The 6,190-nt window shown below is 38.4% G+C and overlaps 1 pseudogene; it reads left to right on the top strand.

Moving 5' to 3' along the window:
- Positions 1–706, top strand: part of LOC102823972 — a 5,396-nt pseudogene extending 4,690 nt beyond the window's left edge.
- The last annotated feature ends 5,484 nt before the right edge of the window (positions 707–6,190 follow it).

Below are 6,190 nucleotides of genomic sequence, written 5' to 3' on the forward strand. Positions count from 1 at the left end.
ATGAGTTTGGACGTAAAAAGAAAAAATACAGAGGGAAGCCAGTTGGTCCTGCATCTATTTTAAAAGAAGTTGAAGATAAAGAATCAGAGGGTGAAGAAGAGGATGAGGATGAAGATCTTTCTAAATATAAGTTGAATGAGGATGAGGATGAAGATGATGCTGATCTCTCAAAATATAATCTTGATGCCAGTGAAGAAGAAGATAGTAGTAATAAAAAGAAATCCAATAGATGAAGTCGCTCAAAGTCTCGATCTTCACATTCACGATCTTCATCACGCTCATCCTCCCCCTCAAGTTCAAGGTCTAGGTCCAGGTCCCGTTCAAGAAGTTCTTCCAGTTCACAGTCAAGATCTCGTTCCAGTTCCAGAGAACATTCGAGATCTCGTGGGTCGAAATCAAGATCCAGCTCCAGGTCCCACAGGGGCTCTTCTTCCCCACGAAATAGATCTTATTCAAGTTCATCATCTTCTCCTGAGAGGGGTCGAAAGAGAAGTCGTTCTAGATCTTCTTCATCTGGCGATCACAAAAAAAGACGAACAAGATCACAGTCACCCGAAAGCCAGGTGATTGGTGAAAACACTAAACAACCCTGAGCCCAGGGCCAACCCCTACGGAACACCACTACTTTACCCAGGCATCACAGGTCATCTTCTGGATCATCTCATTCTGGTTCCCGTTCAAGTTCCAAAAAGAAATAATGTATTAAAATTTACATCTTAAAAAAATATTAGTACCATGCATGAAACATATTTTTTAAGAAGCTGATGTCTTACTTGGTCAGAAGTTCTAAATCTGCTAGTAGAGGTGCATGTCTTTCATTGCTTTTCAGAACAATACAGCTGTTTTTATTTGTAAAATTAAAAGTAAATAGCATTTTAAGCCATAATTTCCCAAAATAAATGTTATAGTTAGCATTCATTATCTAAAACCATTTGCTTTATTTAAAACCTCTCAGCTAAAACAGTACTAATTTGAACTGTTTCATTTCTAAATATGTCTGGTCTGTTCACTAAGACCGAATTTACTAGGCTTGCCTGAAATTTAGGCATGGAGGCAAGGACTGGTAAACTAGTTGGAAACAGGCTATTTATTTTAAACTGAGAAAAGAACATAACCTGTTTGTGTTAACGTATGTCTAGGTGATGCTCTTAGAAAAAATTTAAGCTAAATTGCAAAACAACCAACCAGAAGCTTCTTTATTTTTCAAATTCTTTATGTTAAAAATTCCTTAGAATCATTGTCTTTCATTCACTTTTGTAAAACTATCTTGTGAATTGTGGGAGGCAGGCATTACCTATATCTGTTTCTCTCTTACTGACACATAATTTGTGGCAAGAAAGAAATTCAATCTAACAATTCATCTTTTCTCTATTGATATTATTGGCTGATGAGGAAAGAAAATCTTATTTTGAGATGTTCATCTTAATATTTGAAGAAGTTTTTTGTGGTATCCTTAAAAATGTAGTTGTCTTATGTGATTGGGTAAACATGACTAAATCATAGTTGTTAATGGACAGCAAATTGTAGAAAGCTGAAGTATATTTCTCTTTGGATGAAAGGCCAACAGGGATGTTGTGAATTTAAATAAACATTTACCTTGAAATGTTTAACTGTAAACACCATTGCATACAGTTTTCTTCTGAAGCACAGGTGAATGCTTGTTTTTACATGATGTAAGCAGAAGTCATTGTTCTCATTCACTTAAAGTTACTTATGGCTTAAAAAAAAAAAAAAAGTGTTAGTTTTACTTTAAAGTCCATGAAATGTTCTGATTGAGTCTGTGAATCCAGTGTTTATCATTGTAGTTGATGGCACTCTGTGAATTAAATGGTTACACAATACTCTAAAAGCAATATTACTTGGAGAAGAGAAACTCCTTTTATTCCTGGTGAAAACCTTTTCAGGCAAGTTTCTATAATAAAGGACTCCCCTCTCTGATGCTGTGGTTCTTGCCTTTTATCTATTATTTGAGCAAGATCTGTCCTAAAAAATCAGTGACAACAAAGTGCCTGCCCATCAATTAGTCACGGCTTCCACGTTCTGGTTAGAGGTCTGGTAGGGTTAGAGGGTTCGTTGAATTCATCAGTAGAACCCATTTCAAATTAATAAAACACATGAGTCTAAATAAGGTTGGAGTACCTCCTTAGATTTCTCTGTAGTTGAGATTTACACTTTATGCCTTGTCACTGCCCAAAGGTTCAGATGAGGTTTAGGAGAACCTCACCTTTCTGATCTTGCTCCGTGAGTTACGGTTCCCGTGAATCATTAACTGCTTTGAACAAGCCAACATCTTTCTTCACTACTTGCTAGGCCTTCTATCTAACACAAGGATATAGAAAGAACACAAAAATAAATCTGTCTCTCTCTATGGGTATGAATCACCCATAATTAAATACATTAAAAAAGTTGATTTTCCATTCATTGTTTATGCTTGCTGTAAAGATGGAAGAGGTAACTGGGTCATGAGACAATTTGCTTTGAGTTTCCCGGAAAATCCTTAGGAGATAGATTTCTAAAACTTGCATATTTTGACCTCTCATAGAAGTTCACATATCAGGTTTTTATGTCCCTCTTTTTGGAGCTGTAACTCCTGATTCATAGCCTATTTTGTGACACACCTCACCTTACTCTTTCCGCTTTCCCCCAAATAATAACTGCTGTCATTCACTGAGCTGTGCTAAGTGATTTCCATCCACCATCTGATTTGATCCTCACCTCAATCCTGTGACAAATGTTAGTATCTCCATTTTACAAGTGAGGTTCAGAGAGGTTAAGGAATCCAGCTAAAGTCACACAGCTCACATGGTTTATCTGACTCTGTTGCTGTAGGATTAGCACTGGATTGCGAACCACAAGGCCAACAGTTCAAATCCACCAGCTGCTCCTCGGAAACCCCATACAAGTTTGTTATGAGTCAGAACTGACTTAGTGGCACTTTGCAACAACAGCCATGTTAGTCAGCCGTTACTCTTATCCTTTCCTTTTTGGAGAATTTTAAACACTGTGATGGAACAAAACCCTGGTGGATGTTTCCATAATTAGTCTTTATCTTTTTTAGTAAAATACTGGTATAGTCAATAAAGTCATCCCCCAAAATTCAAGTATAAAATTATTATAGATGCATGATGTTGTTATTGTTAAGTGCCGCCAAGTCAGTTCTGACCCATAGTGACTCTGTATAGGGTTTCCAAGGAGCAGCTGGTGAGCTTGAACTGCCAACCTTAAGGTTCAAATGACTTTGCAGTCCGGTGCATTCACCCACAGCGCCACGCCAGGACTCCATGAACTCCAGATAGTGGCTTAGAACTAATATTTGAGAGTATTTTGCAGTTAAAATAGTGTCGATACTAATTTATAGTTCTTTTGAGGTAGTGTGGGAATTGGTGTCTGTCGCTGGTCCATCTCAGTACAATGCTGGCCTCAACATACCTACTCTTCCTTTTTCTTCCTTTTTGTTTTTTACTCTTCTATTTTTTTCTCGAATCGGGCTGCGAACCTTAAGGTCAGCGGTTCGAAACTACCAGCTGCTCCGCGGGAGAAAGATGAGGCTTTCTACTCCCGTAAGGTTTTACCCCCTCGGAAACCCTGTACAGGGTCGCTATGGGTCGGACCCGACTCGACGGCACTTAACAACAACAACAATTTTTTTCTCAGAATTTTTTTTTTTTTTTTTTGACTGGCTGTGGTATCCTAGAGAAACTAGAATAAAATTGCATAGCCATATAGGAATAAGAAAGATAAAGACATTTAGCTAGAAAATTGCAAAGGCTTATAAGGAAAGAGAAAAATTCCATTTGAAATGGTAACTTCAAGAAGCCCAGAATTTTAAAGTGAAACATTTCTTTTATTCAAGACTGCCATCTTGAGGCCAACTAGGGAAGTGCTTAGTACTTTTCGGAAACTGCTGCCATGTAAAAAGAACATGATTTTTTTTGGAATGTAAACACCAAAAGATAAACCTTTTGAACTGTAAGTAAAAGCCAGGAAATGTCCTATGCAAGTACAGCTAACTAAAGATTGTCACTGTCGGCATGTCAAATGCAGTGTGTGCCTGCCAATGACCACGTGTCACTGAACAAGCTGGATTATTACGTGTTGCAGCAAGAACTAGCACATACCATGGGAACACAAGGCCATCCCAGTACCAGGGTGTCTGAAAGACTCCGCATTGGAGGTGAAAGTCAGGCTCTTCTCTGGACTGGATGTCTCAGGAAGCTGGAGTAATTTGGTGATCAGGTATCTTAATAATTCCTATTTAGACAAAGAATAGACTAGCATTAGGCTAAAGCTGTAATTGTTACACTGACACACCCACAGAGTGAATTCCAACTCCTGACAATACTGTAGTTCAGAGTACAACTAACTGCTCCTTAGGATTTCTGAGATTGTAAATCTTTATAGGAGCAGACAAGACCCATTCCTCTCCTGCAGTGTGGCTCGTGGTTTGAACTGCCAACCTTGTGGTTAACAGCCCAATTCTTAACCCGCTATGTTGCCATGGATTCTTGTAATTGATAAAGAAGCTGTTATCACTTTTATAAGCCAGGATGGGTAATACTTGAGTGATTTTATTATTTGAACAATGTTGTTTTCTTTTATTTTTTTGTATGTGTTCAGGCAGGATTACACGTGGTTCTGATTTTTGTCTCGATCCCTGTGTCTCAGAATGGCCTGTCTGATGCTGATATTCTGTGAAATTGTTTAACTGAGAACGTGAAGAGCCAGTTCCCAGTGTCAGGCCAGCTCTGAGCAGCACTGAGATGACCATTCCAGGGCAGCTCCCTGGTGTCAAGGGATGCTTTTGCTTTTCTCCGTTCTTTAACCAAGGACAGACAAAGTGAGACTACAGACTTTCTCATTGGTGAGATTTTGCTCGTAGTAGTAATCAAGGACATTGGTTAGAGAATGGACTAGACAGGGTGACTCTCTCCTGCTTTTCTTTTTAAAAGCAGGATGAGTTTTTGGATCCTCTAAACCTGGTGTGGCACTGTGGGTTAATGTGCCAGACTGCAAAGTTGTTTGAACTGCAAGGTTGGTGATTCAAGCTCACCGGCTGCTCCTCAGAAACCCTATATAGGGTCACAGTGGGTCAGAATAGACTCGACACTTAACAACAACAACTCAGTAATACTGAAGATTCTGGACAGGATTGAATGGCCAACTGCTACACAAGTAATTATCAGAAAACAAACGATTAGTAGTCGTTGAAACGAATCTGAAACCAGGGGGTAGATTATAAAACCTAGGCATCTGAACCCTACTAGAACTGTGTTAGATAGAGACCCAGGTAACTTTCATGTACAGCTGAATCATAGGCTGTTTTTCTCCTTTTGTAGTATACAGGAAACAAAGTCTCTCTATCCTGGCATCTAAGGAGCACTCTGGCTGTATCTTCCAGGGTAGATTTGTTTGTTCTTCTGGCAGTTCATGGTACTGTCAATATTCTTCACCAACACCATCATCAAATTGCATCTATTCATCTACAGTGTTCCTTACTCACTATCCAACTTTCATATGCAGATAAGCCAATAGAAAATACCACAGTTAAGGTTAGGTGTATTTTAGTCCACAGAGTGATATTTTTGCTTTTGAGCACTTTAAAGTGCTCTTTTGCAGATGATTTGCCTAATGTAATCCATTGTTTGATTTCTTGACTGCTGCTTCCATGAGTGTTGATTGTGGATTTAAGCAAAATGAAGTCTTTGAAAACTTCAAACTTTTCTCCATTTATAATGATAATTGTTGGTCCAGTTGTAAAGATTTTTGTTTTCTTTACTTAGACATGCAATCTATACTGAAAACTGTAGTCTTAGATCTTCATCAAGTCCTCTCTGCTGCTAGCAAACAAGGTTGTATCATTTACATATCAGAACTTGTTAATGAGCCTTCCTCCAATTCTGATGCCACATTCTTCTTCATATAATCTAGTTTTTTAAGATTATTTTCTCAGCCTACAGATTGAATAAGTATGGTGAAAGGATACAACCCAGACACACACCTTTCCTAACTTTAAACCATCCAGCATTCCCTTGTTCGGTTCAAATGATTGCTTATTGGCCTATGTACACGTTTCTCTTGAGCACAATAAAATGTTCTGGAATACCCATTCTTCACAATTTTATCCTGAGTTTGTTATGATCCACACAGTCAAATACCGTTGCGAAGTCAGTAAAACACACGTAAATATCTT

This window comes from Chrysochloris asiatica, unplaced genomic scaffold (genome assembly GCF_000296735.1).
Source record: "Chrysochloris asiatica unplaced genomic scaffold, ChrAsi1.0 scaffold00065, whole genome shotgun sequence".
NCBI lineage: Eukaryota > Metazoa > Chordata > Mammalia > Afrosoricida > Chrysochloridae > Chrysochloris > Chrysochloris asiatica.